Source organism: Mchenga conophoros, linkage group LG2 (assembly GCF_057382185.1).
Source record: "Mchenga conophoros isolate Kocher_MC1m ecotype Shallow Benthic linkage group LG2, M_conophoros_male_GT1.1, whole genome shotgun sequence".
Taxonomy (NCBI): Eukaryota; Metazoa; Chordata; class Actinopteri; order Cichliformes; family Cichlidae; genus Mchenga; species Mchenga conophoros.
Window position 1 is genome coordinate 606,659 of NC_140527.1, and position 22,729 is coordinate 629,387.

A 22,729-nucleotide genomic window follows, 5' to 3' on the forward strand; every position below is an offset into this window, starting at 1 on the left:
AAAATAATGTAACGGGTAGCATATCGCTGTCACGGCGAGTGGGATAAGCAGTGTGAAAATAATAAATGAGGGAGGATCCAAGCGCAGGCAGTCGTGAGGGTGTGAAGGTGGTTTATTGAGCACGAAATAAATATGGACAAACGGCAAACGGAGACACTATGTTACAGTCCATAGCCCAGTCAATAGCTCAGTTGGCAAGAGACTCATCAGCCTTATTATCAGCTCAGCCGTCATCTTCACCTACTCCTCCGGTACTACAAGAGGAGCCCGTCCAGCCCCAAGCCACGTCTGCTGGAGGGCCCGAGGAGCCCGTCCAGCACCACGGCTCGTTAGCTGAGGGTCCTGGAGGACCCAGCCAGCACATCCTCACACCTGCTGATGGTCCGGGGAAATTGGTTCAGCCGTCACCTGCTGAATCGTCCCCCGCGACTTTTACATCATCGCCTACAGCATCATCACCTGCAGCCGTCCCGCTGCCATCAGGTTCCGCAGCCGTCCCGGCCTCGTCGTCTTCATCCACGCCTGGTCCGGCCTCGCCTGGTCCTGCCTTGTCTGGTCCTGCGGTTGCCACGCCGCCGTCTGAGCCAGCTCGACCCGTTCCGCCTCGCCTCTGCCGGCCGGTTTCCGGGCCTATTAGGTGGCATCATGGCCTTCGGGGACGGCCTCCGGAAAGGGTTTGTCGCCACCACTGGCATCGCGGCCGCCCTCCGGACCTGCTCCGTGGCCGCCACTGCCTTCCAAGTGGTCGGCCTCCAGAACTGTTTGCCCGTCGCTGCCGTTGCCATGTGCACGGTCGGCCTCCAGAACTGTTTGGCCGTTGCCGTGTGCACGGTCAGTCCCCTGACCCCTTCATGGACTCTTGTCGAGCATTGGTCTCGTTTTGTTTTTTGATCTGTTTTCCTGTGTTCTTGGACTCTTTTCTTGTGTGTTTGGACTCTTGTGCTCCTTGTTTCGCTCCGAAACAAGGAGCACAAGATGAAGATGACGAGGCCGGGACGGCTGCGGAACCTCTTGTAGTACCGGAGGAGTAGGTGAAGATGACGGCTGAGCTGATAATAAGGCTGATGAGTCTCTTGCCAACTGAGCTATTGACTGGGCTATGGACTGTAACATAGTGTCTAATAGGTCTGGCTGTGACTGTAATGGAGGTGACGATTGAGCGGCTAACTGGGTTAGCGACTGCTGGACAGCTAACCGAGCTACCGGCTGGGCAGCTGACTCACCGAACACGGCCCCGGAATAAACAGTCATACGAGCTGGAGAAACAGACGGAGTGTCTTTTCCACTCACCACAGCCGGCAGTTCCGAAGTCCTAATCTCCGGCTGTGGGGCGACGCGCCGATGGTGCGATCGTCGCTTCCCCCGGGCCGGGCAAAACCTCCGGCGGGCTGGGCAAAACCTCCGGCGGGCCGGGCAAAACCTCCGGCGGGCCGGGTTGGAAAGCGGTAGCAGCTGGAGGGTGGAGGTGAAGTTCATGGAGAACATAATCCTGCACGAGCGGATGCAAAGAATCCAGTAGCCAGGGATAACAGGTGATGAGGTGTTGTAGATCGGCTTCCACGGAGTGAAGAGGCGCCCCTCCCTCATGCTCTAACAGCTGGTAAACCAATTTAGAAGCGGAGCGGATAACGGCCTCCTGAAGCTCCCTGGGTGGGGTGACTGCCGCTGGATCCATATCTGGCTGGTCCGTACTGTCACGGCGAGTGGGATAAGCCGTGTGAAAATAATAAATGAGGGAGGATCCAAGCGCAGGCAGGCGTGAGGGTGTGAAGGTGGTTTATTGAGCACGAAATAAATATGGACAAACAGCAAACGGAGCACGAACTAAACTAGACTGGAAAACAACTAACCTACAAAGCACAAACCTGAATGAGAACGAGCAGAGGAGAATGACGATGACAGCAGGGAGAACACACGGGTGAGACATGGTAGATACAAAGACGGACCAGCAACTACAATGACGGAGGACACGACTTAAATACACACAGAGAAACACGGGAATTACACACAGGTGGTGGACACAGCTGGGAATAATCAACAAGACGAGACAGAGGTAAAACTGAACACACTCACATGAGACGCAGACCTTCACAATAAAACATCACACTAAGACGCCGGCTTGACATAGAGAGACAGAAAATGACACATGAAACTAAACCCACATCTTAAACCCAAATAAACAGAAACATGGAACTCCAATAATAAACATCATCATTAACACAACAAGAGAACAAGAAAACAATCCCTGATGCAAACTTAAACCAAAACATAATAAACTCAAAATACTGGGTCCAACGGACCCAGAACCGTGACAATCGCACTACTTTGTCCTGGGAGTAATTAAGTAATCAACAAACATGCATGAACATTCGACCCACAGCATGCAATTATTTGCCTGAATGTAAATTGGACTTAAGCTACATTCTTTTTTTTTTTCTATTGTGTTTTCACAGGCTCCATTTTAAGAGTCCACCATCTCTAAGGCTATGTCCACACGTACACGGGTATTTTGAAAACGGAGATTTTCCATTTTCGTTTAAAAAGAATATTTTGTATTTTTCCATATATATTGTATAAACATTCATTCATTCATATTTGAACTCTGTAAAAGGTTGCACACGATCAGTCGAAGACAGCTTTGAGTCAGTGTTTGGAGAGTGGATTTTCAGGTTCTCATATTTACTATTTTCTGTTTGTTTCTGTTATTTCTGATGTCTCCTGGTCAGGTTCATTATGTTATTGTCCAAGACCCTCTCAGTCTGAGCTTTGCTGTCAGGGCTTTGTTAATAGTTTATGTTTTGTTTCAATTTCTGTCCCTGTCTCTGTGTTACCTGTCCCTTTCTTATGGCACTTCCTGTTTTATTTTGATAGTCCTTTGGCCCTTGTGCGTACATTTATCCCCCCCCCATCTGATTCTTGCTGATTAATGCCACTTGTTTTCCTCAGCTGTTTCTTGTCCTTCTCTTTGGTCTCTAGTGTGTTTAAGGCCCCAGCTTGCCTTAGCTTACTCAGGTTCTGTTAAAAGAATGATGCCATATAAGGCAGTGTAAACAGTTTTTAACATATGATACGACTGGTTTTGTTGTCAGCTACCTTCTTGGACTTGAAGGTTTGCACTTTGCTTAATGAACGCTGTAAAAGATGGAACCATCACAAAGGTGGGAAAGAGTCACTAGCTGTGAACATAGTGGGTAATACAGGGAATGAGAGTAATGTTAGCTCATTACTTAGTGGCAGCTTAACATATATATATGTACATATATTTTTGTTTAAATTGCACAGTGTATATTTTCTTTTATTTTTGCATAGCATTGTTGTTTGTAGGTGTGTTGCCTCTAATGATGTATTCCTGCCTGTTTAGTTTGCTGCTGTGTGAAGTTCTGATCTCTGGCACTAATAAATATTTTTTTTAATTTTAAACCTGTTTACCTGGCTTAGTACAGTGTGATCAGCGGAGGACCACATGCCGTACGGCCTGGGTTCGAGTCCGACCCGTAGCCCTTTGCCACATGTGCTCCTGTCCTTTTTTTCACTGTCTGTCAAATAAAAGCTGAAACCTGTTTACCTCGCCTTGTTTGGCATCACTCTGTTGAGCACAACCTCATGCCTGAATAGTATTAGTTATTTTTTTCATATTAGCACAATCGACCACAATTTAAATCCGAGTAGGAAAAAGTGTGAAAGCCACAAACATGATTAATAAATCATTTTCATAACTTAGTTATGAGTTAGAGTTACAGTTCAGCTCTCCTCCCAGCTGGCTGCTAAAATAAGGAGCCCGTGATTACACAATGAGTCCCGACTGTCCTCCTGCCCTCTGCAGTGGACTGCAGGAAGAATGGTGTAAATGATCTTAACTCTGGTTTTATAGTTTGAAGTCTGCACTTTAGACACAAGCTGAAACAGAGACTAGATGAGGCTGTGTATTGCTGATTTGAAAGATCAAGGCAGTCAGACCTCCTTACTTCACAGTGCTCGGCTAATTTGGCATTCCTGTTTGTGCAGGGATGAAAACAGTCACAGTAAAAGGTAAAAGGAGAAGCTAATACAAAAGAATGGCCACGTTAAATACCAGGAAAAAAAATCTACATTCCCAAATTTGATTTTTGAATCTATTTATTTCTTTTTAAAAATGCAATAAAAAAAAACCTAAAAGCAGACAGGTATAAGGCTTGTGCAATCACACAAGTCTCCCAGTCTCAGTGCTGCACTGGACGTTGCTGTCAGTGAGAATTTGCAGTATGAATGAGTGGTTTTAGTCACGTTAGCATACAGGAGCTTCTCCTGCAGTTACACTGGATGGGGATCGTAACGGGGACTGAAGAGACATGGACACAATCACAATCATCAGTCTAAAAGTCAGAACGATGAAGGAGCACTAAGAGTACAGCACAGGGCAAAGGCTGGCTGGCTTGAAGAAAGCAGGCAAGAAAATGAGTGACTTGATGATAGAATAAATTCGGACAGCGTGGGGAAAAGACCTTTGACGGCCCTGTCACGCTCTCCTAGAGTAACTGCCTGGCATCAGCATGCACTGAAGGATCCAAATGGTGGAAGGGGGTCAGTGGCCTCCACCTGTAAAACCATTCCTGTTTTGGGGGGTGTCACATGGTTGCCCCTGTAGGGCACCTGTTCCTAATTTCACCTGAAAGTGATTAACTGCCCATTCTGCTACTGAACTGATCAAATCAACAGACTTGTACTCTAATACTCCAATTACTAATGCATACATTGTGCGTTTAGGCATCTTTTTCTTCTACTCACTTTATCACTATTTGTCACTTTATCACTATGTGTCTGCTTGTTCAGTGTTTCTGCACCATGAGAAGCTCCAGGTACTCTGCTCGCTTTGACTCTGCCAAGTAGTCCGAAAGCATGAAAGTGATGAAATGCTCTGTAAGTTCATTTTCTCTAATCATTTTCTCACATGGGGATGGATTTGGAGTTCCAGTCGGCTGATGCGCTCCATCAAGGGAGACACATAAAAGGACTTGAAAAAAGGCCTGGTGTATTTACTCCAAGCTAAAGCCAGTGAGTACATGAGAGAGCAGCGATAGACTTTCAGTGCACGTACAGACAGAACACAGCAGAGAAATGTGTTTTAAGACTGACAGAAAAAAATCTTCCCTCATCCTTATGCATCCCCCCTTTGTCTTTGTTCGCGGCAATAATGGCTGACAGAAGGGACACAAAATTATAAATCTACTCAAAGGGAAAATGTTTCACGTGGATTTTCATAAAGACCTATTTTTTATACATGCATATACACACTCAGCGGGAGGAGAGAAATTCTTTACCCACTCACCGACTGTTAGACGAATGAAGGCGCTTTATCCCCTTCATAATTTGAATTTGTTATCACGTTCTATTACACGAATGCCTGCGTGCCTGTGATGCACGCTCAGAGACAGGACGGGTGAGACACACAAGAAAAAAGGTCGAAACAGCACAGCCAGAACACGCTTCACATCCTTCAGGCAAGCCTAGTTAATATCAGAGTAAATTTCTAACCTTTCTAGTGTGGATCTTCAGAGGGGAATTCATCCTGCATGAAGGCTGATTTCTTTGACAAATTACAAGGCTGTGGAGAATGACCGTCACTAATACACACTTCACCTCTGCAATCTGGGTAAAAAATGCAAAGTCTGTGTGTGAAAGCTCAAATAAATATTCCCACATGTACACCAGACCATGCTTCACTTCACTAAACCCTTACCTGAGGAATATACTCTCAGACTCACCACTGGAACTTTCTGGATACAGACAGAGAATATCTGACTGACAACAACAGGAAACCTTCTGGAAACACCTTGCTCTGTTCTTGCTTCACACAGAGGCCATTCAAATGTATTTTTAAGCCTCATGTATCGGCTGAATGAAGGGAAAAGGTAAGGCTCCAGTTTTACTAATATTAGTGATTATCAGAGACAATAACTTTGAAATATTTTATTTTACTTTCTATATTAACTTCAGTCCATGTCCAGCTCTAAGTGGCACTGCCACAGTGTCTGAACAGTGGTTCAATAAGCAAATGAAGGTGGTGGCTTAGTGGGCATTAGCTTATGATGTGTCATGAAAAAAGGGAAATTTGCTTTTCTCTAAGCTCTTTTTTTGGGATGCTTGCTTATTTATTGATTTGTTAAAGATTTTTCTACTAAATACTGCAGCTCTGTACTTTGTGTGGTTTAGCTACTATATTCTGTAGATAGGGGAATCTATTCAGCCCAAGAATCAGTATAACAGCGATCCAGATATGATATGTCCTTCTTGTTAGCCCACAAAATTAGATTTTATTATAAGTAAGAATTATAAGTGAAAGTGTCAAACTTCCAGCTAATGCTAGCATGACACCTAGCTGCCTTTCATCTTGTGTTAAAGTAAACAACACAGGTGTTAAAGCGACGGCGAGAGAGAGGGAGAGAGAGATTTGTGACGTTTAGCGTGTTTGGAGTGTGTAGTTCATGTGTTGTCTTGTGTAGTTAGTGTGTAGTGTTGTGGATAGTTTTGTGTTGTGTGTCAGAACAATGAGGCGGCTGCTGTCTCCAGGTAGAAACAGCAGTGACACACCTGCTGCTGTCAGACCTGCAGGTATCAGGCTGTGATGTTCTCCTTTATAGTGGACAGAAATAATTTTTTTGGAGCTGCACAAATAATTTGTGCATCATCTTATTGAATGCAGAACAGCTGATTGTTCTGTAAATAGTTTGAAATGGTTATTAAAAAAGGTAAAGGTAAATGGCTGCAAATAACTGTTGTTTACAAAATTTATGCGTATGATTTTAAAACTGACAATTTATATTTGCATTTAAAGTTATGAAATATGATTCAGTAAACATGTTTGTGGTTGTTGGAGCAAAAAATATACATTTTTCTACTCGGATTTAATGTTTTTTATCTGATTTTAGATCCATCAGACACACAAGTTACACACAGGTTACGCACACGTTACACACAGGTTACGCACACGTTACACACAGGTTACACACACGTTACACACACGTTACATACACACAGGTTATACACGTTACACACAGGTTACACACATGTTACTGACACGTTACACAACGTTACACACAGGTTACGCACAGGTTACACACAGGTTACACACACGTTACACACACGTTACACAACGTTACACACAGGTTACGCACAAGTTACAAATAGGTTACACACACATTACAGACAGCTTACAGACAGGTTACACACACGTTACACACAGGTTACACACAAATTACACACATGCTACACACACCTTACATACACGTTACACACAGGTTACACACACATTACACACAGGTTGTACACAGGTTACACACACATTACACACAGGTTACACACATACGTTACACACAGTTTACACACACATTACACACAGGTTATACACAGGTTACACACATGTTACACGCAGGTTACACACATGTTACTGACACGTTACACAACGTTACACACAGGTTACGCACAGGTTACACACAGGTTACACACACGTTACACACACGTTACACAACGTTACACACAGGTTACACACACGTTACACACACGTTACACAACGTTACTAACAGGTTACGCACAGGTTACACACAGGTTACACACACGTTACACACAGGTTACACACAGGTTACACACACGTTACACAACGTTACACACAGGTTACGCACAGGTTACACACACGTTACACACACGTTACACACACGTTACACACACGTTACACAACGTTACTAACAGGTTACGCACAGGTTACACACACGTTACACACACGTTACACACAGGTTACACACACGTTACACACACGTTACACAACGTTACTAACAGGTTACGCACAGGTTACACACACGTTACACACAGGTTACTGACACGTTACACACATGTTACACACATGTTACACACACGTTACACACAGGTTACGCACAGGTTACACACACGTTACACACAGGTTACTGACACGTTACACACAGGTTACACACATGTTACACACACGTTACACAACGTTACACACAGGTTATGCACAGGTTACACACAGGTTACACAATGTTACACACAGGTTACACACACGTTACATACACACAGGTTACACACGTTACACACAGGTTACACACACGTTACACACGTTACACACAGGTTACTGACACGTTACACACAGGTTACACACAGGTTACACACAGGTTACTGACACGTTACACACAGGTTACACATGTTACACACAGGTTACAACAGATTACACACAAGTTACAGACACGTTGCACACAGGTTATACACAAACGTTACACACACGTTACAAACAGGTTACAAACAGGTTACACACAGGTTACACACATGTTACACACATGGTATACACAGGTTACACACATGTTACACACAGGGTATACACAGGTTACACACACGTTACGCAGGCTACACATAGGTTACATACATGTTACACACAAGTTACACACAGGTTACGCACAAGTTACAAATAGGTTACACACACATTACAGACAGCTTACAGACAGGTTACACACACGTTACACACAGGTTACACACAAATTACACACATGCTACACACACCTTACATACACGTTACACACAGGTTACACACACATTACACACAGGTTGTACACAGGTTACACACACATTACACACAGGTTACACACACACGTTACACACAGTTTACACACACATTACACACAGGTTATACACAGGTTACACACATGTTACACGCAGGTTACACACACGTTATAGACAGGTTACACACAGGTTACACACAGGTTATACACACGTTACACCATCAGGGACCTGATGAAAAATCTCTTGTTGGTGACAATTAGTCTGGTGTGACTTTTTCCAGTTTGTGTTTCACTTAATAATTCTAGAAAGTTAAGCATAACTTTAGTGCAGATTAGTTTGATTATAAACGATCTGAGGTCTAATAGATAAAATGCACTGACATCTTTCTCCATGTTTCTTTGATCTGTGCAAGATCTCAGAAGGTGGTTAATACAACCCTAAAGCACTCTTCAGACTTCTCTTTTTAACTAATTTAAATTTACATCTTGACATTTTGATGAGCTGTCTTAGATGTTACATGCACTCCAAATAAAGTAGTTTCAGTAAAGACTAAAGTGTATGCAAATATTTCATGTTTAAATTCATGCGCCTATATTTCTATGAAGTGGCACCTGAATTGACCACAGTGCTGTGCTTTCAGAGAGTCAGTCACTCTGCCATCAGTCATTAGTCCCACAGGGACATGATTGTAAATAATTTTAACTCTATAAGGATATCAAGTATATAAAATAGTCTTATGTTTAACTTCCTGCATCTGTCTGTTATCAATAAGTTAGCAGCACCTGGTCTGGTATGGAATTGCCATAAAAGATTATATGGACAGATGAGGACTGCAGGTCGGATGAATCTTTATGACTTTTTATTTGGAACCACCGCCAGTTTGATATTTATTATTTATTTACTTATCATCAGCTGTCAGACAGCCATGATGAAGTGTAATCATTTTGGTGATGCCTTAACTCTGATTCTACCTAAAGCCATAGCTACATATAAATGAGGACAGATTTCTTAGCCCGCTGCTTTTTTAACAGAGCCAGAGATTTTTAACATAGTGTTTCTAAATTGCTAGATGAATTTAACCCATTTTAGGTCAAATTACTGTAACTCATGAGCCACTGGCACAACTGAGAATTTCTAACGGTTCCTGAAAGCATCAAATCTCTGATTTTCCGGGACATAAAGGGCAAAAGAACAAAAGAAAAACAATGAAGATATTTACATTTCCACAGAAATACACCCCAGAAATTTCCATTTCCATGTATCTCAGTGTGGATATTTCATGTTATCGCAGGACATGATTCTGTGCAGTCCAGCTGAACAGACGAGGTACAAGCTCACAGTTAGTCTGATCTGATGAAGGGTCCTCCAGTCCCACAGCCAGTCGATGTGTTTTTATTATTTCTATATCATATCAGATAGCTGTCACGTCAATCATTCAGTTATGATGTGAATTTACTCCACAAAAGGGCTGCAAAGGGACTTAAAAAAAAGTTGCTGCAGGAGCCCGAGACTCAAAAATCAAACAGAGAAAGCTGGAGAACAAACGCAGCACACAGCAGCTGCAAATCTCCAGTTTACTTACTGCTTCTTTTGTCCTGTGTTTTCAAAATATAAAGTACATGTACACTGCTGTGGTACATTTTTCTTTTCTCTTTGTTTTACATTTGTGTGCTTCCTTGTGAGTTTTCCTAATGGATGATTTTCATCATACAGCTGACAAACGGCCGACCCTCACACATCTGGAGAACAGAGCATTTTATGTTGCGTCTTTTCGATTTTGTTACCATTAGTCACATCAGTCTCTCTTGGATTTCTGCCTTCGATCATCCTGCAGGACTTGGAATGGTCCGTTACCGTGGAACTGGATCTTTGTCTTCTTGACTAACACATCTGTTAATATCCATGACATCACAGCCTCCTGCATCATCCTCAGCACTGGCTGCCCTCAGCCCTGCTCGACACATGCTAACCCCTCACTGCAGAGTTCACTATGACAGTTAAGTTAAAGGTTACACAGCAGTGGTGGGACAACGGGGACGAATCGCCTACAGGCTGGGACTGTGCTGTAAGGAGAACAACGCCATCGTTAACATCAATAAAACCAAGAAGACGATTGTGGACTTCACACTCCCACATCAATGGTGTGGCCGTGGAGATGGTTGTGAGCTTTAAATACCATACACTTCAACAACACCCTCACCTGCAGTGAAAACACCCTCAGCATCACTAAAAGGCTCATTAGTATTACCTGAAGAAGCTATGGGGGCGTGGCTGAGCTCCAAATTCCTCAGTTCCTTCTACAGGTGCACCGGGGCAGAGAAGCAGGACCTGCAGTACGTGGTTGAGTCTGCACAGAGGACCCTCAGATGTAGCTCACCTCCCCTCTCAGACATTTACACCACAGAGCAACATGCATCACGAGAGACTCCACCCACCCTGAACATGGACTCTTTCTGTCCCGCCCTCAGGCTGGAGCGTGTGCAGTAGTGGAGCAGGTGGACCTGTAGAATAGCTGAACTGCCACACCTTTTAATGGGCCTGTTGACTAAGCCATCATTTTTTAACAGGTCATTTATTATGATTTTTTACATGTATTTATATTTTTACTTTCATTATGTTTAGTGCTATATTTTAATGGTTATTAGCACCAGGGCCAGAGTAACTTTATTCATGTTTGATCATGTTTCTTTGTGATGAATGACAAGAACAGCTTTATGAACCTTGTATTGTTCTATGAGCATTAACATTTCATTCTAAAACAGGACACCTACTTTTATCAAATTTGCACGTAACCTGGTTATATGTCTGGCATTTTTTTATCATTTACAGGTGCTCCGACTCTTAAAAAGCATAAAGGCTGCTGCAGAATCAATAGAAACTAAGACATTAATGTAATGTTCAGCTTTCCTGTATGTTGGGACACTGAGAGCTCCGTTCACTTACACAGTCAACATTTTGCCAGTTTTTCTTCCAAGTTTCAAACAGGTTTGTCAGGGATATTCCTGAAACTGCTGGATAAGCAGAGACTCACTCAAGAACGAGATCGCACACAACATCAGTGTCTGTATTCTGTGTGTACACACACACACTGACCGACCCAACACCCATGTAGTATTCGGTTTGCAGATGCTGATTGTCAACAGACACGTATTTATATTTATATTTATATTTTATTTTGCATCTTGTTAATCAGTTGACCTGGTCGATAATGTAGCAGACCTTTTTTTTTTTAATTGAACATCCTGCTTGAAATACAAGAACGTGGTCAGAATTGAACAGAACAGAGGCAAAGTGGCCTTCGTGTTAATGAGTCGAGTGGCGTGTAACACCAGAGCAAATGATATGGGCCCACTATCGAACAGTACAGCCCATATTAGATGTGCTATTTAATGCAACTTGGCAAACCCGAGCACTCTATTGATCAGCTGCTTTATGTTCTCAGGTTCAGCCTCAACCCTTGACCTCCATTTCATTTTCCAGTCATTACACTGGGCCATCACGATTTACTGCAGCTGCAGTACAGTGATGCATCAAAGTGTCAGACAAACAGGAGGAACAATGAGATCTGCTGCCACTTTTACCCATTTCCTTCAAGGTTGAAAATGAGGATCGTTGCTAATAGCTAAATGCTAATTATAACTCTGTTCCTGGCTAGCCATGTCCCCTCAGACCTGGCCTCAAAAGAAGCCGTCAGCAGACACTTTGGAGCCCAAGTCTGTGATTTGGATTAGCAGAGGGCATAGGAGGGATGACCAGAATGGAGTCAGGAAAGAAAAAGTATTGATCAGCACATCAATGCAAAAAATTGAACAGTGGTGGCTTCTTGGCCCTGCATAAAACTGCACGATGGGCTGAGATCAGTGAGGTGTCAGGGTTTAATGAGAGAGGTGATGCTGCGGGGATATGAGTCAGACAATAGACAGTAAGGTCATAGTAATAAACCTCTAAGACATGTCTATGAAAAGTTTGCATAATGCAATCAGAGTACAAAGAGAGCAGCCATGCAAACTGTCTGCGTGTCTGTTTTTGCAGATGCATTTGTATATCGCTGCACTACGTGGGTTTACGAGCACAGCTGACAGTTTGATTTGTAAGTTTCAAACTAGGTTGTTACAAATTACAGATCCATATGATCAAATTCTATTCTACATTAGTCACATTAGGCTGCATTAGGTTGTTATGTAGCATTTGTAATGTCACTGCTGTCACAGAAACAGATGTATAGATAGGATAAACACCCCCCCCAAGTATTTTTTAAAAGTATTTCCAAGTCAGCAATGCTCACTTTGGTTTCAGGAGGTTGTCTTCCAGTGCAACGTCATCCAAAAGGACAAAGTGAACACAGTTCGGTATGACTGCTTGAGGTTTTCTTTCCAAATCCTTACATATCCTTTATTTTCCACCTTCGTGAGATCCCAGACTCACCATACTCGTCCAGTACTGCCACCGCTGTGTTTCCTGGTGTTCTTGCCTTGAAAGTGTCTCCTCTTTGAATCAGTGAAATTGTTCCTGGTCTGCAAACCCACAGTCGGTTCACGTGCAGGGCTCTAGTGACTGTTTTCTTTCAGACTGCAGTTCCACTCTCGACGAAGTCGATCGACAGTTTCTCAGCCGTTGTTCTTTAGACACATCTCTCTCTCTAGTTTTCTCTCCGGAGTGAAATCTTTCACCTCTGTCAGGCTGTTCTGCACTCTGTGGATCTCTTTGAATTTTTCCATGACACCACTCACTCCAGTTCTTCACACTTTTTTTTCAGGCTTAGTAAAATTAATTTAATTCTGAATTCATTTTAACGACCACTGATACACTGCTGAGTAGTGAGAAATGCATGGATTGCGAGACCACACTGCTGTTTCCATGTGTTATATGTTCACAGATACTTTCCCCAATCCTTAAAGAAAGTAACACTGGTCTGTCTGTAGTTTAGTTTAATACAGTTTCTCAAGTGTGAAGCAAGTAAAACTTTGTCTTCGCTGCCTGGAATTGAACACTGGTAGAATAATAACTGGGCACCAATGGCTGTTTCATTTGGAACGGGAAGTAGAGGCCCTCTTTCCTCCTTTACTTCTGCACTGGCCATGCAGGTTGAAAGATGCTGCAGCAGTTGTATCGAATGTCTGAAGTGCTTTTCTTTCTGCAAGAGAATGATTATAGATGCGTTTCCTTCTGGCAAGTGCAGACATGAATGCACAAGTGTTTTCCTGGGCTAAAAATGAATGCTTTGAAGCGAATTTTGTAACTTTTACATATTAATGGCGACTTGTGATGAGAGCAACTGCTGTTGACTTCTAAAAACTTCCTGCTGTTGCTGCTCACTGAGAAATTGCGTACTGTAAAAGGTCAGCTTTTGAAGAACTAAGGAAAAACATTTTACCTTGATATATGCTGCATTTATTCACTCTCAGAAATCGTGTACTCGGGGAAAGAGGGAGATAAAAATGTAGATCAGTGAAGGTCAGATTCAGGGGCATCTCCCGCATGAGTATTAGCAGACATTTCCATTTTTATTTAGCATGAATGTTCAGAGCTGACTCGAAGGTATTAATTCCTTCTTTACTTTTTAGACTTGGAAAAAAATGAATGGGTGAGACGGAATATTAATAGCTGCCATGGTAAGAATACACAGCTGGTTTATTATTGGAGGAGTTGGGATGGAAAGCCGATGAGCAGGGAAGCATTTTGCAGGAATAGATGGACAGTTCATAAGGATGAGACTTGTCACCTGTGTCATCATCATCATACAGATAAAAGCAACCTGGGCTTTAATAACAACCCGCTGCCTCCATGCCACAGTGCACTCATGTGTTACTGAATAGTAGTAAAGGAGTCGAACCTTGTCCTGAGTGGGTAAATAAACTTTTCAAAGCTTCTTTCCTATTTTGCTGAAGTTGGCGCACTGAATGCAGTTTGGTTCATTACCTCAAACCTCACCTCAAAGCAGGCGCAGAGCTGCGTTAGCCATGACAGCTCCACAATATCAGAGCTGTGAGGAATTTAGGATTAATCTCATTCATCCTCTTAGTCCTCAGACTCTGCTTCCACTACAAAAGCTGTCTCAGTAGGATTGAGGAGATCCTGCCCAACATGTCAGGACTTGCATGGCTGTGTCTGTAGGTGCTTGACTTCTTTGTGTAGGTTTTCCCCTCATTACTGTACTCAACTTACACAACTGATGCTGTTGTTTAGTATGAGAACAAAAATGTCCCTCTCACCCTTTGTGGGGTATACGTCTTCCTAAAGCTGGGGTCCTGTACCAAAGGCACAGGAGTTGTGGAGTAGACAGCTAAATGTAAGGGACATAGAGATAATTCTTATACTCTTTAAACAATGATGGTCTTCTGCATATCCTCAGAGGGACCCTCAGTGTACTGCTCGAAAATGTCATTAAATGTTTCAATGACCCACAGATAACATTGCATAGTGCAAGATTTACAAAATAAAAGCTCCTAAAGAGTAAACCTATGTCTCCGGGGCTGTAAATGATGCTGAGCTGTTGGCCTTATAATGAAAGAGAGCTGCTGTCTCTGCTACAGCTGAACAACCTGCATGGGTCCATCAGCAAGCACTCCTGGACTTCTGGACGCTGCACTCCTTGTTGCATGGTTGGAGGATTAATGTAACACTCCTTACACTCCTTTCAGTGGCTTTAATCACCATAGCAACGGGTCCCCACAGCTGTGTGGTGATGTCACACTTTCTGAATCTGAATATATGCATGTTCTGTTATGTTTTGTTATGTTATGTTATGGTAAATGGTAAATGGCCTGTATTTATATAGCGCTTTACTAGTCCCTAAGGACCCCAAAGCGCTTTACATATCCAGTCATCCACCCATTCACACACACATTCACACACTGGTGATGGTAAGCTACATTGTAGCCACAGCCACCCTGGGGCGCACTGACAGAGTTACATGTATGTTATGTACCCTCTTCTTTATGAGTACCAATTAAAAAACAGCTTGAAAGAAAACTGGCACAGCTGTTTTTCATCATATAAGAAGCTGCAAACGTTACATGCTGTGGTCGATTAATTCATCACAGCTATTGTGGAAACAGGATGCCTCTGGTATAAAATCGTATCGTATAAAATCTGTCTGTCTCATTGTCTAACTTTTCACAAACTACCCTATTTGTTCGTCCTGCCACTTCTGGGGACTAAGGAAAGTCAGTTTACCTGTGGACTTAAGGTATCGCACACACACCACTTGCGTCTAATTGTGTTTATATGTTGTATACCTGCCACTGCAGAATTTTAATTTCAGCTGACTTGCTTAATTACCCAGAGTTTTTAATATAGCTACAAACAAATGCACTTAATAACACTAACGTATACTTTATTGATCCTAATGGGGAAATTACTCTCTCTACATTTAACCCGTTCACTCAGTGAAGCAGTGGGCAGCTGCTAATCAGGCACCCAGGGAGCAGTGTGTACGGATGGTAGGTTGCTCAGGGGTACCGCAGGGTAGCTGCTCAGGGGAGTCAAACCACTGACCTTCCGATCATGGGGCGATCACTCTAACTACTGAGCTATCCCTGGCCCCAATAGATGTGATTAGTGAAACAATGATATAAAGTGTTCCTTTAGTTACTTTAATGACTAATGTTGGTAGTTTTGTAGGTACAAAGACCACAGGGGACTTGGGTTGGAAGGACTGAGCGAGGGAGTTTATTAAACTGATGTTGGAGCTACAGTAAATCCAGTTGAGCTCCACAGCCCAGCTGGAATTATTGGTTTTCTGCTGGGTTTGCTCTCCACCCAGGGAACCATTTAGGTGTCTGGGAAAAATAAATCCTAGAGAGCATTATAGGGTAATAATGCTTCACTTTTCATTGAGAAAATTGTGTCCCAGCTCCGTCATACACCATCGTGTTTTTTACACAGACACTCTCCATTCTTTCTTTCCATTGTTGTGGTCGAGCACTTTAGTCATGATTAATGGGAGTTACTGGAACTTGCCTCTAGCAAACTGGAACTCTTTAGTTCAGCTCACTAAGATAACCGCTTTCTCTCAGAAATGTGCCAGGACACATCGCTCACGTTTCCAGCCCTTTGTTATTATGGGATGAGGGTGTACCGAGCCAATCTGAAATAGCTGTCACTGGTATGTGGCTGGAGTAAGAGACAGTGCAGGTGGGAGCAGGCATTCACCTCCATGTGGCTGCTTGTTTAAAACTGAATAAAAGAGGAAAAGTGCTGAGTGGAGCAGTGAAACATCTGTGATGTTGGTGTGTGTCTTCACTCATCCATAATACTGTGGCTGCTTGGAAAGCTGTCAGTGCTTTACAACATGTAGACAATAATATTAACAGTGCTATATGTTTCAATGACACAATGATCAGCCCCATGAAATGTAATCAAACCTTTTCCATGTGCTTATTCAGCAGAGCGTTTCTGAACACACGTACCAACCCAAATCAGCTGAGCCGTAACATAAACCACTGCTGTGACGTGCTTTAACTTTGTGATGCTCAAAGCTGTAAAATCAGGTTAGAACTGAAGGTTATCGTTCAATTTACACACAGTGTGAAAACTTCAGTGAGAGTTTGAGCTTTTACTGGGACTGCAGCTGCTGATTATTTGATGGTCGACTAATCTGCTCGTTTTTTCTTCGATTGGTTGAGTAGTCAGTGATTATTTCAGTAGCTCCTATCTCCACTTCCTGTGGGCAGACCTCCTGTTCTAGGCTCCAGGACCTCACCCGCTCACCTGCCCACCTGTGAACACCTGTCATCTCGACCCACAGCGAATTCAAATAATGACACTTTAGACTTGAGCTGGGAAACATGAATTAAAAAAATCATCAAATATAGTTTTAACTTTACTCAATAAATCACAATATTAGAAAATAAAGTTCTACTGGTGTTTGAACAGAAATGTGCAAATAGGAAACTGGAAGCAGCTTCTGTTCACAGGTTCAATAAAGCTTCAAATTAAATCCAAAAGATTTTATTTTCTAGTCCAAAGTTTACAGATGATTCAGTTCATGCAATAAGGCTTACTCTGATCTTTTAGATGATGTTCTGAATCTGAAGATGTTTGTTCTTTTCAGGACAAACTCTTCTTACAACTGTGCCTAATACTAGCAAAACAGAACAAAGCAGGAGCAGAAAAGTTACAATGACAGATTTGGTTGTATATCATAGTTTCTCAGGTTGTGTAGTGTTCAATGTCAATTAAACTGTTTCACTGATTATAAATATAATCGATTATTGATTTGATTCAGCCTACAGATTAACTATCTAATGTTAGGTGGAAGAGGTTTATTATTACTATTTATTATTATGTAGCTACTCCTGTTGAATGGTTTACCATTGCATTTCATTCTCATTAGCTAACATGAACATCACTGTACAAACATGAACACGAACGCGGTATCAACGTGCAGCACTAACTTAATGCTCTAAAGCCGACCCATTCACAGGGTGCCGTGGCTTGAATGCTCGTGCACTGCAATAATGCAGTCATGGAGGGAAAACTCCACATTGCACAGTCTGCATTTAACGTTTTCTGTGAAATGCTTTTACATTTTTAAATCTCCGTTTGCCTTTTCTTCCATCCTCCTGTTTTGAGGTTTGCACTACATTCTTCTTCGTTAGTATTGAGTGCAGTCTTGGCAGATGATGTAGGTGATACTGCCCCCATAGCTTCCTGTAATGTACTGCAGTTACAAAAACACATTTACATAGTTTTACAATATGACAATCCAATTCCATGTCGACCATGATTTATAGTCGACCAATCATCAGGGGAATTTCACCCACAGGAAATAAAAGCGTTTGGGAATGAAATGTAATAAAAAAACAAAACAACAACGTTTGCACAGGTTCAGGAATGCACACTGAGGCCGGCTCAAAAATTAACACAATTTTATTTATTAATATAAAATAAGATAAAACAACAATGACAGAGCACTGGAGGTAGTGTCATCTAAAACTGTGTCCCAAATTACAATAAAAATAAAACAGGCAACTGGGACTTACCAGCAGCGGTGGACCAAAAAGAAGACAACACAAAAAACCCCACTCTAGTCTTCTTGATGCATCTCAATCATCCAGGTAAGTAAATATCCAAAAGTTGATTCTGTTCATCTGGACGTAACGTTTTGTGGGAGAAACGTTTCATCATCATCCAGGTGACGTCTTCAGTCTCAGCTGACTGCAGGTTTCAATCTTATAAACAGTACACAGCAAATCCAGCATGTCCAAATTAACACTGTCGGATTTGATTTCAACACTATTAAAGTGTCTATATGGGTCCACACCAGAGAGTGTTAATTTAACTCTTTTTGGAGAGTTGGTACGTTAACTCTGATTTAGTGTTAAACGCCAAATCTGTCTGGAGTTGATAATTGAATACTTGGTGTTAAGAGTTTATATATTAACTCTCAAAGAGTATTTTAGTTTAACTACGTAAGAGTTATCTTCTAATTCATTCTAAAAAGCGGGAATTTTACTGTTCTGAACTTCTAGAAATTTCTTTTGGAAATAAACATTTACTAAAAAGATGCAATGGTTTTTGAAAAACATTTATTCTGAACTGTGCACCACAATTTCAAAACATTTTCTGAAAGATGTAACAGTACATGTTCTCACTTTCATTAGAGTTTTGTTTATCAAAAGGTCTGACATGGTAAATGCAAATAACAGCATTCTCATCACTTATTTCTTCAATACAATATGCATGTCCTTCATTCATCACTTTGTGGAACTTCAACGCACTTCTGCTCTCCCCCATATTCCATCTTCACAAGTATATCCTGTGTGGAGATTGAATAAAAATTAGTTGACACTAATTAATGGCACAAATAATCCAGTAAACAATTGCAGCACAGTAAAAAAAAAAAAAAAAGGAATCCTCTTTGAGCCATTACTTGTGTAAAGTATTTTCCCAAAAGACAAAGACACAGGCAACAGGTAATACTGAACTAAATGTAAAACCTCAACCTTTTTCATTTTTACCTAAACCGTGTGCACAAAACTCTGGAGGGATCTATGCTAACGTAGAATCCAGTCAGGACGTCTGCTACTGCTGTTTGCTCGTGTTTTTTATGGGCGATCGTTTTCAGGCTTCAAGCAGCACCATTATACCAACATTTCACATTCTAGACATTGTTTTAGGTGTATTTGACCAAAAGTTTGACTGAAAATTCACATGCAAGCTTTTTTTCAAGGCTGTGGTATTTGCCCGCAAACAGCAGAAGGAACTGAAATTATCAGAATTGGTTACCTTGGGAGATTTTAAGTCTGTCTTAAAGGAACGAGAGAACAGCTCTTTTACTCAGTGTGATTGTTTTTAATGTACTCTTAATTTGATCTGTTATTGTATATTTTACACATGTTTGTATGGGATATTGTATTTGTTTTAAATGTTATATACCTATGTGGTATGTGACTTTTGTTGCTATGATGCCAGGTCTCTCTTGTAAATGAGATTTTTAATCTCAATGAGATTTTTACCTGGATAAATAAAGGATTAATAACAATACCTTTCAGCTAGCTAAAACAGAATATTATGCTATCAGCGAGCAACATGGCTAATGCCTTTCACACAGCTTTGTCTCAACTCCAAAGAGCCACAGAAGTAAAAGCTCATAATAATAATGGAAACAATCTTTGAAAAAATGACTTACCAAGCATGGCAAACAACTCAAATATGTAGAGCAAAATGTTCTGAAACGGCTTCACTTCAGCTTCGATTGGAGCCTATGGTGCTGGTGGCGGAGTCTGTGAATTTACTCTGTTGGTGTCATAGCCCCTCTAGGAGTTCAGAGTTAAGAGGTCAGGAGTTAATGTTTCCATTGTAACACCTCCAGATTTGACAGAGAAACACTCATTTTTAACACTCGATTTTAACTACTATCATTTTACACCTCAGAGTTACATTAAAAGAATGTGACTCTGCTTAGAGTAAAATTAACTCTACTTTTGCAAGAAGACTATTAACACCAAAACATTTAACACTTTTGAATTTGCTGTGTACATTTGCATAATGACTGAAACCAGCCCACTGAAGGAACAATGGGCTGGGAGGTCAGTTCCTTAATCATAATTATGCAAATTCTCATGACCACTGATCAACAACCACTGATCAAAGACCATGAGTCCCATTCACAGAGAGTTGGGGAATGGCTGCAATCACAGCATTGTAAGATGATGACAGATGTAAACACCGGGTTTCTGTGGCTTTAAAACCCCAAAACACGCTGCGCCAAAAACTGGTCCACCCCAAGGATCGGGTCCCCGACACAAACAGAGTAACATAGTGTACGCTGTTAAGTGCAGGAGGATTGCCAGGATTTATACATCGGGGAAACCAAACAACATCTGGCTACAACACTGAAGTGCTACCTCGTCAGGCCAGGACTCTGCAGTCTATTCACACCTACAGGCCAGTGGACACTCTGATGAGGATGTAACATCCTGGACAGGTAGGAGCGTTGGTTTGAGGGCGGAGTCAAGGAGGCCATTTACGTGAAAAGGGAAAGACCATCTCTGAATCGAGGAGGGGCCTAAGGGTACATCTGTCACCATCTTACAATGCTGTGATTGCAGCCATTCCCCAACTCTCTGTGAATGATGCTCATGGATATTGATCAGTGGTCTTTGGTTAATGGTTGCTGATCATTTGGTTTGGTTTTCTAAATTGCTAAAACATTAATGCTAAACATTCACATTAGTTCATGTTACAACAGCACATAATGTAGCAGTTTCACACAGCATGCAGTAACAGCAGCAATTGCTTCACCTCCTTCTGTAACTGCTTGGAAGAGCCATTATAGGACATTTATATTTGTATTTTGTTTAAAATAAAAAGGGAATTTCTTCAACAGACCAATACAGCCATCATGTTGCCATCTGAAAAAGGCTCTAACCTGAATTTCTCGCACTTACCTGTGAAAGAACTACATACACGTGAGGCAGTTACTGCTGTACATCCAGATATCTGAGCTGCTAAAAAGTGTCAGGACCAAACTAGAGAACATACTCCACAGTGCTGTTTGTCAGGCTGGGGTCTGCTCTGTGTGTCTCCAGCAATGCAGAAACAAGTTCCTGTGTTTCTTTTCTTTTTGCAAATGAAGCAGAAACACAAACACACCATCATTGTTATTCCAGTCACAGCAGCTGACAAACAGCCATTTCCAAAAAACCCCACCACATAATGAGATGTGAAACATAATAAGCAGACTTGGCACTAGGCAATTTCAAAATGCACCATCTGATGTATTTATTTCTCTCTCTCTCTCTCTCTCTCTCTCTCTCTCTCTCTCTCTCTCTCTTTCTCTCTCTCTCAGTTTTCTTTGTGTTGTTGTTTCATCCATTTTACCCTCTGCCTCCCTGCCTCTTATTTTCTGTGTGCCAGACACTGTGTCCATGAGGTAGCCATCCTTCACCTTTCAGAAACTTGAATCAATCAGGGGGTCTTTCCTCACTTTATTTCATACTCACGATAACAAAAAGTATCAAAATGCACAGAGTATAACCAGCATCTAATTCTAAGCTCTGATGTTACTGCATGCAGCATTATGGAGGTTTTATTTCATCTGATAAGTAATTCAAACTTTGAAAAATGACATCTGCTTATATGACAAAGTGTTTGCCTCTTCCTGATTTCCTATGTTTTTGTATGTTTGTCACACTTTAATGTTTCATGTCAACAAGCAAATTTAAATATTAAACAAAGATAACACAAGTAAACACAAAATGCAGGTTCTAAATGAAGGTGTTTATGATTAAGGGGAAAAAATAATCCAAACCTACATGGCCTGCGTAAAAAAGTCTTTTGGTGCCTATCCCAACTACTGGCCAATAACCTGCCTCAGCACCACATGGAAGCTCATGTCTTCATCATAGCAGCTAAGATGAACACATGGCTCAATACATGAGCGGGGCACAGAAAGGGATTGACAAGAATACCAGAGGCGCAAAACACCAGCTACTGGTAGATAGAACAGTCAATGCAAGACCAGGCTGACCAACCTGTGCACTGCCTGGATTGATTACAAGAAGGCCTATGACTCAATGCCCCACACCTGGATCCTGGAATGCCTAGAGCTGTATAAGATCAACAGGACCCTGAGAGCCTTCATCAAGAACTTGTAGCGTACAACACTAGAGGCCAACTTCAAGCCCATAGCACAAGTCACCATCAAGTGCGGGATCTACCAAGGAGATGCTCTGTTCCC

The 22,729-nt window shown here is 41.9% G+C and overlaps 1 long non-coding RNA gene across 1 annotated transcript; it reads right to left on the reverse strand.

Annotated features, from left to right (window-relative positions):
• Positions 1-19,061: 19,061 nt before the first annotated feature.
• On the reverse strand, positions 19,062-21,572 carry LOC146581412 (uncharacterized). The gene is made up of 3 exons (XR_014888497.1): positions 21,438-21,572; positions 20,177-20,303; positions 19,062-19,303 (listed from the first exon to the last, which is right to left on the reverse strand). It is a non-coding gene; the product is annotated as an uncharacterized LOC146581412 (long non-coding RNA).
• Between the last annotated feature and the right edge of the window lie 1,157 nt (positions 21,573-22,729).